The 13,548-nt window shown below is 36.8% G+C and overlaps 1 protein-coding gene across 5 annotated transcripts in view; it reads right to left on the reverse strand.

The window, feature by feature from the left end:
- The window catches only part of PRKN (parkin RBR E3 ubiquitin protein ligase), a 1,215,897-nt gene that overhangs the window by 1,011,651 nt on the left and 190,698 nt on the right, over window positions 1–13,548 (reverse strand). The gene's annotated exons all lie outside the window — the stretch shown is intronic.

Consider the following 13,548-nt stretch of genomic DNA (forward strand, 5'->3'; position numbering starts at 1 on the left):
AGATGACTTATTTTTCTTTCCTGTTAAAGATGTTATCTAGTACTAAGACTTATTTATCATAATGCTGAAGGCTAGTCAATAGCTCACATTTCTAATACTTGCAGAGATGGGCTGCATTTCATTCTGTCCTGCCCCACTTCACTTCAGATACATATGTTTTCCTTGTCAGACCAGTTATCCATATGGCACTTCTGAGTATCTCAGAAGGATGTAAGGAATGAGGATTCTCAACAGATTTTCTGTGAAACCTTAGCAATATGAATTATAGAGGAAGAATTACTAAATCAGTCCAAAATATGTTTCCTTAAAATGGCTTAAATGCTTTTAAACAAAGATTAAATAAGGTATTCTAACAAGTAGATTTGCCATTGAAGTTCTCTCTCTTCAATTAACAGGATGCAATTAATATACTGCCTGTATATAATTCAGATTTATCAAAACTAGGGCCTTAAAAGTCCTTAAATTTTTGCTTCTCTTGGTACATTTAATATTATTTCTTAAATATTGCTAATATACGACTTTCCTTAGTAAAGATTTATTTAATATTTCTCCCATGCTCCAAAGGATAAATTCTGAATTAGTGAGCTCTTAATTGAATAAAATAAAATCAAACATGGAACATTTCCCATCTAGTCCCTTCACCTTAAGTCAGACCTCCTGAACTCAGCATCTTTAAACTTAATGAAGCTCCTAAAACTCTTGCCGGTGAGCTGGGTTATACATTTACACAGAAGGGCAAGATGGAGGACACGCAGTGCCATCTCAAAATGATGCCACGAGGCACAACCAAGACTTATATTAATAGAATTGCTGGGGCACCAATTGTACTGTCAGAGTGACACCCTTTGAAGATCAGAAATAATTGACAGCTGACATCAAGTGTTCACCCTTAAGCAATGCAGATAAATGTGTTAACAACACTCTCCAAGTTCCACTTGCTGGCTGAGGACTGAGACACAACATATCTCATTGCAATGTAGGGAAAACAGGAATAAAATAATTTTAGAAATTCTTTTAATAGACCACCTAGCTAAAAAGAATAGTGAGAAAGACCATGGAGATATTGTTTTTCCTGCAACAGATCAACCAGGTCCCTTAAAATATGCATTGTCCCAAAGAATCAAATGCCATCACTAGGATATTTTAGATAATTGAGACTGATAAGCAATACCCCTTGGGATGAAGAAGTCACAGGTGGGCTTCACTGGAGTGTAGCATCCTAAGGGAAACACTCATATGATGAGCATATAGCAAACCTGCATATCTTGTAATTTTTTCTTTTAGTTGAATATAATTTAATTATGGCACACTTCTTTTCATTAATATTTTCATTTAAGAAATGTAAATTAAATCATTTAATAAAATGAAAAACTGACTTCTAGGTGAAATAGCACATACATTTTCAGGAAAGAGAACATCACAGCATTTTGTAGAAGTGGAAAATACCTGGATGATAAAAAATCCAAATTCCTTATTTCACAAATACAAAAGATACTTAAAAAGTTAAATAATTACTCAATTTTGTCCAACTTGCTCAGGATAAATTTAACAGGATCTATTTCTGTTACACAATTTTCTATTTATATAGTAAACTACATTTTAAAATTACAGGGATCATATATAGACATAAAATTGTGTGCATAATTTTTCTTGATTTAAAAATAAACAATATAATCATTTTGCATAATATTTAGTAGATAACTTTCCTGAAATATAAAATATGTAAATTAGTAAGTAAAATTTATGTATTTTTATTTCTCAGGGCAGAATTTGGTATCCTATAGATAACAATAACATTCTTCTTTCATCTAAATGAAACATTTACATTAATCAAATACATATTTGACCACATTGACCAATTTAAGAAATTTCAAAATGCAGAAAAATTACAGACTACAATATTTAAACATAATCCAATAAAAGTATAACCAAACAATAAGAAGACAGCTTTAAGTATTTTAACCACTTGAATATAAATTAAGCCTATTAACCTTTGAAGAAAAGAGAAAATCAAAATGATTACACTTATCTAAAAGTAAATTAAGGGGGGGGGGAAACCCTTAAAATCTGAATATTGACAAAGCTGAGCTCAGAGGAATTGAACAGCTTTCATATACTGAGAGATGATACACCTGAATGAAGCCAAAGCGAGTGGAGAAGGGGTGACAGGGTAAGTGGCCAAGAACAAGGCTGACACCGGACTAAGTAAGAGTACAGAGGAGGGCAGATGCCATGCAGAACAGGGCAAATTACTTCCAGATTTAAAAAGAGCACACCCGGAGTTTTTAAGAAATGCAGAGGATGGCTTTTCGGCAGCACAACCAACAGCAGTATGGGAGGCTCCTCCTCCTGCTCCGATCATGTGGAACTGCTGGAGAAATTCAGGAGGAAAGAGACAGAGACATGGAAGGGGGCTGACAACTTCTCGCCCAAAGGACTGGCAGTAAAGCCCAGGTTCTCTGGGGGATTGAAAAAAACCCCACAAAACTATACTATAACTATAGTAATGAAAACAGTGAAATCATAGTATAGTGAATAAATAACAGCTCAATGGAGTGGAATTAAAGTCCACAAAGATACATCTTGGTGTAGGACAGATACAGCACTAAATATTAGAAGAAGAGACTTTTCAATAATGGGCACAAAATGTAAAAAAAACAAAATATCAATATTTTAGAGAATTAAGTAGGACATCTTCATAATGTTAGCATAGGGAAGGTTTTATGTAAAAATAGCATGAAAGCAAGAACAGATATATTTGTCTTTATTAAAGTTAAAATATCTGTTATGATCAAGTAAACTATAAGCCGAGTGAAGGCAAGCCACAAACTGGAAGAAGACATCACTGATAAAAGATTAGTATCCAAAATAAATAAGGCAATCCTAGAAATTGGTATGAAAATTTAAAAAAAAAATAGAAAAATTGAGAAAGAACAGGACGAAGCAATGTGCAGGGGGCATATTGAAAATAATCACTGGCCATTAAGAAGATGCTTCTTTTCACTAGCAACCAGGAAAACACTGATTAACACAACAGTGACATCCCATTTCATATCTGTCTTATTGGTGAAAACATAAAATTCTGAAAACAACAAGTAAGGAGGATAATGAGGAGCAGTGAGAACTTTTATAAACTCCTGGTGAGCATGTGGGAATATATAAGTACAGCTAGCTTGGAAAGAAATTTGAAAACATCTAATTAGCATTCACATCCCATTGTATCCAGCAAGCCTGCACCTAGGAATACATTCTAGAGGCATTATTTTCATGTGTACAGTAAACATATATACAAGGCTGTTTATTGCAGCTTTGTGATAGCAAAAATTTGGCAATACATGAAATGTTTATCAGTGGGACAATGATCACATAAACGGTGGTGACATCATAAAATGGCATGCCATACCTCTGTTACAATGGGTCCACTAGAACAATGTTTCTGAAAGTGTGGTCCCCGACAAGCAGCATCAGCATCATAGGGAAACGTGGTAAAATGCGAACTCTTGGGCCCCACCCCACATCTTCTGAATCAGAAACTGTGGCAGGAACTGAGCATCCTGTGTTTCAATAGGCTCCCAACTCCAGCCAGAAAGTGGTCTACCAAAGTTACATGCATCCACATGGATAAGACTCAAAGCCAATATATGAGCCAAAAAAGGCAAGAGTATAATATAATATAGTTAAAGTAAATCTTAAGAGTATAAATCATATATAGACAGCAAGGATACACATTGACTTGAGGAGTGAGGAAGTGAGGTAGGAATGGAAAGGAGAGGATTTCAAATGTTCCTGTGATATGTCACTTACTTGACAAAAGGATTTGAAGCAAATTCGGAAAAATATCTTGATATTTACCAAATCTGGCCAATAAATAGAGGGATGTCTGTTAAAATATTCTCTGTACTTTTCAGGTTGTTTTTTTCTAAGTCTGTGTTTTTCTAAGATGACCATGGTGTAGAGAAATGTAAAGAGGGGGAGAGATTAGGGGCAGGCAGACAAGCAAGGTAACAGGCTGGTTTCAATGACCAGTTAGGTGAAACAGCTTTAACCACAACAGGGGAGAGAGGGACTCACTAGAACCTATTTCACATGTCAAATATACAGGAGCTGATAACCTTTGATATGCAGGAAGGAAAGGGGTAATCAAAGAAGGTTCCAAAATGCAGTTGGTGAATAACTAGCATGTGGAGACTGGGAACAAAGTCTCTATTTGGAGGTGGAATATATATATGTAATGAGGAGCAGTGAGAACTCATACATATACATAACAAAGACACTCATCTCCTCTCTAGATTCAGATTTTGTTATAAAGTTTGTAAAAATTATATACATATAAAGAGTGTGTAAAGCAAGAAGAAAAGAGAGTTGAGGACAGAATCCTGGGAAAAATAAAGAAAAAAAGAAAAAACACAAAAAACAAAGGTGTGCCTTTAAAGTAGGAGCAAAAACGAAAGAAAAACAATTTCTGGTAAGGTGAAGGGAGCTGCACGATGAAATGGTCATGTGTTAGCGTTGTTGTCTAGGGAGTAAGGACTGAGAAGAGAAATGGGATCCTTAGGAAGAAAATCTGATCATTAGGAAGTCCTTCTCCCTCTGAAAACACTGTTTTATTAGAGGTCTTGGAGAAAAGGTCATATTACATTGCCTGGAAGATCAAATGTGTGATCTGAATTGGGAACAGCAAGTATGGACTTATCTTTTAAGATATTCTGAGGCAAAAACATAAGTAAGGGAAGTGGTAATTGATGGATTAAAGGTGAGTAGGTGGAATGGAATCATGAGCCAGGGAGCAGGGGTCAGATTTGGCAAAGATGAGGGACTCCTTCCCAGCAGAGGAGACCAAGATAAGGAACAGTTACAGATAAACTGGGATGAGGCAAAGATAAATTAAGAAAAGTCCAAGGAGAAAATAAGTTCCATCCAGAATGATCTTGGAAGCCATGTCATGTAACAGAGTGGATCTTGAGGAGAGAAATAAGGATGCGAGGACAGCTGCTGTGGAGAATGCAAAATACAGTATTCCAAGAAAAATGGCCAAAAAATTCCATCTAGCATCTGAGCACCTCAAGGATGAAAAAAACATTTTCTATAAGGAACCAAATGAGCATAGTTATGAAACTTTTTAGCATAGTTTGAAGCAGAACAGGAGAGAGGTGAAAATATTAGTTTCTCTAAGATTGAAATCTGACAAGTATTCCAATATTTGTGTTATCCAAATATCCAGTGATCTGAAACATTTGCAAGAGCCACTTCTGAAATACACTGAATTTTCATCCATTCTTTCTTTCTTTCTAGTTCAAAACACCATGATTGCATGCTCAAAACAATATGATATCAGTAGCTAGTTTCTTTTCTTCTATTCTACTTCCTTCCTATCCCCTATGTCCCATTCTTCCCAGAACCCAAAGTAACCTTTTAAAAATACAAATCACATGGTTTCACTTCCATGCTTAAAACCATCCGCTGGCTTCCCACTGTCTTGAGAATTAAATCCAGAGATTGATCAGGAAAGGAAGTTGGGAGTCCTCCCCATTAAAACAAAAACAAACAAAAAAACCCTTAAAGATTAAAACTATCCAGTACATTCCTTTTGCCAGTACCGCACAGACAACCTCAAATTCTATTCAATAATTTTGACAAATAAATACACTTGTAAAATTTAAGTAAGCATAACACCCACTAGACTAATCATAATTATTTCTAAGTGTGGATTAGGTAAATTACTTAAAACTAATAATAACACATAGCAGGTACGAGATTTATGAAAACATACACTGCACTTTTTTTGCTAAAGGACTTACTTTATGTATTTGAGGCTATTTAATTAACACCTGTCTTTCCTATTAGACTGTGAATTTCAAGGGGCAGGGACCACATCTACTTCATTCACAGGTGTATCCTAGCAGTGGTCTAAAATGCTGCAGATGCTCAAACAAAATTGGCTGACTCACTAAACACACCAAAAAGTAGGATACCAAAGGCTTGGGGTGGATCCCAGGTAGGATGAAGGGCCAGAGGCCAAGCTCTGGGATTAAGCAAGTATGCAACTTGGTAAGTCACTTTCCCTTCCTAAATCTTGATATACTCATCTTCCAAATGACATTAAGTGATCTGCATTCTAGGCAAGTTAAAATACTGTAGTGTCCTATTATCATAAAATGTAACTAACTAGCCATTATAAGCATGTAGCAAGAGTTGATTTGTTTTTCTGACACACTGAAAGTCCTTAAGGTTCTAGACATGCAACAAATCTGCCATTCCTTTTTCTGAGAGGCATTCTTCATAAAGTGTATGATGGCAACTGTGAGCCATCGCTCCAAAGCCCAGAGAGCATGTAAGCCAGAAGCACTCCGGACAAAGACCCTTACACACTTCATACATTTTCTCTTTAAGGCCCTTTAGTCCTAAAAATGTCCACCTCAATGAGGATTCAAGATGGTGGTGTCAGAAGTGAGACAGAGAACTCCTCCCAAAATCACATATAATATGAAAACATAGTTAATACAACTAATCCTAAAAGAACAATAGGAAAGAAGGCTGCACCAGACTGCATACACCTGGAGAACAGAGCAGACCTCACCAAACAGGGTAATGTACCAAAGCCTTGATCTGGTGGGACCCAAGCACTTCCCCTACCCCAGCTCACTGGAGGGAAGAAGAGAAACAGAGCAGGGAGCAGGTGGAAGCCGAGGACTGCTGAATACCCAGCACTGGAGATCTGCATTGGGAGCACAAACCTATATTGCCTGGTGCTCTGGGAGATTAGTGGGTTGAAAAGCTAAGACAGGTGGAATACTTGGAGAGACTGAGATTCCAGCCATTTGTGGAGGAAAGGGATCCGCAGAAAGCTGCTCTAGGACAAAGGAAAAGCAGGTGGTCTGAGAGGCTTCCTAGCACCGAGAGGGCTGCTGAAGGGGCAGGGTTTGCATGGAGCTTGCAGCACAGAAGAAGGGAAAGGTGGACAAGATTGTCTGGACACGCTCTGCCCAGCAGGTTGGGAATTTTCAGGAGCTTCAGGCACTCCATCCACCTGGCTGCCTACTCAGCTCCAAGGCCCCCCACTGTGATACACAGCCTGCTGTGCCTTCCTCCTGGCTTTCCAGCACCAGCTCACAGACTGGCAGTCACTGTGCTGGCCTCCGGCTAGCCAGAGGGAGGCCCTGCCTATGACAGCTACAGATGAAAAGCACAGAGGCTTACACCTGTATGCTTGGCCCACTGACTCTGACAGGCACTGCGGCCGGGAATCAAGCAACAGCTACTTCCTCACCCCAGGCACAAGCACCACTCCCCTGGGACCCCCTACATCACTCCAGGGGCTGAGCAGCTCCAGAGACTAGCGCTTCTGGGCACTAGAGGGCACCACATAGGAATATAAAACTTCAGAGGAACCTGTTTCAGACCAAAATCTCACAAACCCCAGAAAAAGGGCCAAATGAAACTGAACTCACCAACCTTCTTGAAAGAGAGTTCAAAATAAAAATCATAAACATGCACATGGAGGCACAGAAAAATATTCAAGAACTCAGGAACAAATTTAGGATGGAGATTGAATCATTAAGAAATTCCATATCTGAAATGCAACATACAATGGAGGGATTTAAAAGCAGATTAGAAGTAGTAGAAAAGATGGTAAATGGAATAGAAATTAGAGAAGAGGAATACAAGAAGCTGAGGCACAGAGAGAAAAAAAAGGATCTCTAAGAATGAAAGAATATTGAGAGAACTGTGTGACCAATCCAAATGGAACAATATTTGCATTATAGGGGTACCAGAAGAAGAAGAGAGAGAAAAAGGGATAGGAAGTGTCTTTGAGGAGGTAATTGCTGAAAACTTCCCCAATATGAGGAAAGAGGTAGTCCCTCAGTCCATGCACAGATCTCCCAACAAGGGACCCAAGGAAGACAACACCAAGACATATAATAATTAAAATGGCAAAGATCAAGGATAAACACAGACTTTTAAAAGCAGCAAGAGAGAGAAAAAAGATCACATACAAAGGAAAACCCATCAGGCTCTCATCAGATTACTCAACAGAAAACTTACAGGCCAGAAGGAAATGGCATGATAGATTGAATTCAATATAGCAGAAGGGCGTCAAACCAAGAATACTCTACATGATAAGAGTGTCATTTAAATTGGAAGGACAGATTAAACAATTTTCAGATAAATGAAAGCTGAGAGAATTTACCTCCCACAAACCATTTCTACAGTGCATTTTGGAGGGAATGCTATAGATGGAAGTATTCCTAAGCTAAAGAGCTGTCCCCAGGGGAAATAAAACCACAGCAAAAGAAAGTAGAACAATTAATTACTAAGCAGATGCAAAATCAAATCAAATCAACTACCCCCAAAGTCAATCAAGGGACAGACAATGAGTACAGAATGTGACACATAATATATAAAGAATGGAGGAGGAAGAAAAGGAGGAAAGAAAAAGAACCTTTAGGTTGTGTTTGTAATAGAATACTAAGTAAGTGAAATCAGACAGTTAGATAGTCAGGGAATTACACTTGAACCTTTGGTAACCATGAATCTAAAGCCTGAAATGAAAATAAGTACATACCTATCGATAATCACTGTAAATGTAAATGGTCTGAATGCACCAATCAAAAGACATAGAGTCACTGCATGGATATAAAAACAAGACCCATCTATATGCTGCCTAAAAGAGACTCACTTCAAACCCAAAGACATACACAGACTGAAAGTAAAGGAATGGAAAAAGATATTTCATGCAACTAAATAGGGAGAAAAAAGCATGAGTTGCAGTGCTTGTATCAGACAAAATAGACTTCAAAACAAAGAAAGTAACAAGAGACAAAGAAGGACAAAACATAATGATAGAGGGGTCAGTCCAACAAGAAGATATAACCATTATAAATATCTATACACCCAACACAGGATCACCTACATATGTGAAACAAATACTAACAGAATTAAAGGGGGAAATAGAATGCAATGCATTCATTTTAGGAGACTCAACACACCACTCATTCCAAAGGACAGATCCACCAGACAGAAAATAGGTAAGGAGACAGAGACACTGAACAACACATTGGAACAGATGGACCTAACAGATATATACAGAACACTTCATCCAAAAGCAACAGGATACACATTCTTCACAAGTGCACATGGAACATTTTCAAGAATAGATCATATACTATGCCACAAAAAGAGCCTCAGAAAATTAAAAAAGATTGAAATTATACCAACCAGCTTCTCAGATCACAAATGTTTAAAACTAGAAATAAATTACACAAAGAAAATGAAAAAGCCCACAAAACATGGAGGCTTAACAACATGCTCCTAAATAATCAATGGATCAATGACCAAATAAAAACAGAGATCAAGCAATATGGAGACAAATGACAACAATAATTCAACACCACAAATCTGTGGGATGCAGCAAAGGCCATGCTAAGAGGGAAATATACTACAATACAGCCCTACCTCAGGAAAGAAGAAAAATCCCAAATAAACAGTCTAAACTCAATTAATGAAACTAGAAAAAGAAGAACAAATGAGGCCAAAGTCAGAAGGAGGGTCATAATAAAGATCAGAGCAGAAATAAATAAAATTGAGAAGAATAAAACAATCAAAAGAATCAATGAAAGCAGGAGCTTGTTCTTCAAGAAAATGAACAAAATAGGTAAACCCCTAGCCAGTCTTATCAAGAAAAAAAGAGAGCATACACACATAAACAGAATCAGAAATGAAAAAGGAAAAATCACTATGGGCACCACAGAAATACAAAGAATTATGAGAGAATAATATGAAAAATTATATGCTAACAAATGGACAACTTTCTAGAGAAATACAACCTTCCAAGGTTGACCCAGGAAGAAACAGAAAATCTGAATAGATCAATTACCAGGAAGGAAACTGTACTGGTAATCAAAAACTACCTAAAACCAAAATCTCTAGAGCAGATGGTTTCACTGATGAATTTTATCAAACATTTAGTGAAGACTTAATACCCATCCTTCTTAAAATTTCCAAAAGTAGACTAAACTCATTCTATGAGGTCAGTATCACTCTAATACCAAAACCAGGCAAAGACACCACAAAAAAAGAAAATTACAGATCAATAACCCTTATGAACATAGGTAAAAATACTCAACAAAATATTAGCAAAACAAATTAAAAAATACATCAAAAAGATCACCCATGCTAATCAAGTAGGAAATATTCCAGGGATGCAAGGATGGTATAACATTCGAAAATCCATCAACATCATCCACCACATCAACAAAAAGAAGGACAGAAACCACATGATCTCCACAGATGCTGAAAAAGGATTCAACAAAATTCAACATCCATTCATGATAAAAATTCTCAACAAAATGGGTATAATGAGCAAGTACCTCAACATAATGAAGGCCATATATGACAAACCCACAGCCAAGATTATACTTAACAGCAAGAAGCTGAAAGCTTTTCCGTTAAGTTTGGGAACAAGACAAGGATACCCACTCTCCCTACTTTTATTCAACATAGTTCTGGAGGTCCTAGCCACGGCAATCAGACAACACAAAGAAATAAAAGGCATTCAGATTGGCAAGGAAGAAGATAAACAGTCCCTGTTTGCAGATGACATGATATTGTACATAAAAAAACCCTAAAGAATCTACTCCCAAACTACTAGATCTAATATCTGAATTCAGAAAAGTTGCAGGATACAAAATTAATACACAGAAATCTGTGGCATTCCTATACACTAATGGTGAACTAGCAGAAAGAGAAATCAGGAAAACAATTCCATTCACAATTGCATCAAAAAGAATAAAATACCTAGGAGTAAACCTAACCAAGGAAGTGAAAGACCTATACTCTGAAAACTACAAGACACTCATGAGATAAATTAAAGAAGATATGAATAAATGGAAACACATCTCGTGCTCATGGATAGGAAGAATTAATACTGTCAAAATGGCCATCCTGCCTAAAGCAATCTATAGATTCAATGCAATTCCTATCAAAATACCAACAGCATTCTTCAAAGAACTAGAGCAAATAGTTCTAAAATTCATATGGAACCACAAAAGACCCCAAATAGCCAAAACAATCCTGAGAAGGAAGAATAAAGCTGGGGGTGATTATGCTCCCCGACTTCAAGCTCTACTACAAAGCCACAGTAATTAAGACAATTTGGTACTGGCATAAGAACAGACCCATAGACCAATGGAAGAGACTAGAGAGCCCAGACATAAACCCAAGCATATATGGTCAATTAATATATGATAAAGGAGCCATGGATATACAATGGGAAAATGACAGCCTCTTCAACAAATGATGTTGGCAAAATTGGACAGCTATATGCAAGAGAATGAAATCATATTATTGTCTAACCCCATGCACAAAAATAAACTCAAAATGGATCAAAGACCTGAATATAAGTCATGAAACCATAAAACTCTTAGAAGAAAACAGGTAAAAATCACTTGAATATAAACATGAGCAACTTTTTCCTGAACACATCTCCCCTGGCAAAGGAAACAAAATAAAAAATAAATAAATGGACTGTATCATGCTAAAAGGCTTCTGCACAGCAAAGGACACAATTAGCAGAACAAAAAGGCATCCTACTGTATGGGAGAATATATTTGTAAATGATATATCAGACAAGGGGTTAACATCTAAAATATATAAAGAACTCACACACCTCAACACCCAAAAAGTAAATAATCCTATTAAAAATGGGTGGAGAATATGAACAGACACTTCTCCAAAGAAGAAATTTTGATGGCAAACAGGCACATTAAAAGATGCTCCACATCGCTGATTATCAGGGAAATACAAATTAAAACCACAGTGAGATATCACCTCACACCAGTTAGGATGGCCACCATCCAAAAGACAAATAACAACAAACGCTGGCAAGGATACGGAGAAAGGGGAACCCTCCTACACTGCTGTTGGGATAGTAAACTAGTTCAACCATTGTGGAAAGCAGTATGGAGGTTCCTCAAAAAACTAAAAATAGAAATTCTACTTGTCCCAGAAATTCCACTCCTAGGCATTTACCCTAAGAATGTAGGAGCTCAGTTTCAAAAAGACATATGCACCCGTGTTTATCACAGAATTATTTACAATAGCCAAGAAATGGAAGCATCCTAAGTGTCCATCAGTAGATGAATGGATAAAGATGTGGTACATATACACAATGGAATATTACTCAGCCATAAGAAGAAAACAAATCCTACCATTTGCAACAACATGGATTGAGCTAGAGGGTATTATGCTCAGTGAAATAAGCCAGGCAGAGAAAGACAAGTACCAAATTATTTCACTCATCTGTAGAGCATAAGAATAAAGCAAAAGCTGAAGAAACAAAACAGCAGCAGAGTCACAGAACCCAAGAAAGGACTAAGAGTTACCAAAGGGAAAGGGACTGGGAAGGGTGGAAGGGAGAAGGGGAATAAGGAGCATTATCATTAGCACACGTAACGTAACAGGACACACAGGGAAGGCACTATAACACAGAGAAGACAAGTAGTGACTCTATAGCGTCTTACTACACTGATGGACAGTGACTGTAATGGAGTATATGGTGGGGACTTGATAATGGGGGGAATCTAGTAATTACAATGTTGCTCATGTGATTGTATATTTATAATACCAAAAAAAAAAGAAAAGAAATATGTCCATCTGGAAGAATCTCAAAGCCTATAGCTAGAACGAGAAGGAAGAGCAAAGCTGGAGGGTCTTTACATAAAAGAGGCAGGGCAGACATCACAGGACAGCTGGGTAGAGATAAGACCACCAGATCTTCTCACGTGGACTCAAAATCAGCAAGAAATTAAGAACGAGAAAGTCACTAATCTTCAATTATATGTAATAATACTTCAAATGAATTCCTCCAATGCTTTTTAAATATCATTGTTATGCACCATAATAAATACATGTTATTTATAAAAATAAATAGCAGTTTTAATATTGTGGTCCTTCTATTTTTTTAATGGGTGCTTGTATAAACATATGCATTAAACTTTCTACAAACATACAGTTAACCTGCATTAACTTCAAATTTTAAAATACAATTTTAAGATGGTTTTTACCATTACCAATCTGTTCCTTTACAACCAGAAACCTATTCTCCATTAGGGGCCATTTGAGTTTGTTTTGGCATGGAGAACCCAATCTACACATATTGGTTGAGATTTTACTGAATATTTCTTCGAGACAATCCAGTACATATGGCCAAATTTGTTTATATTATTTGCCATTTTTCCTGAACAGTTAAAGGATCAACAAAAAGAGAATTTGATAAAATGTCTACATGTTGAATTCAGTTGATCTTAAAAATAAGCTTACTTTAGAATATTTTCTCAGTTATATCATGCATAATTCACAGGTATTTTCCTTGAAACATTTTTATATACATAACCATATATCTCAAATCATTAAAAATGAGTTATTTTGAAAGCAGAAATAGTAAAATATGATCCCATGATGGAAAAGTTACTGAGAGGTCAAATGTCTTATATCACAAAGGATGTACCTTTGCTATCCCTGGGCAATATTTTACACAGGCTATGCTATATT

The sequence above is a fragment of the Manis javanica genome, chromosome 13 (genome assembly GCF_040802235.1).
Source record: "Manis javanica isolate MJ-LG chromosome 13, MJ_LKY, whole genome shotgun sequence".
In the NCBI taxonomy this organism is placed as follows: domain Eukaryota; kingdom Metazoa; phylum Chordata; class Mammalia; order Pholidota; family Manidae; genus Manis; species Manis javanica.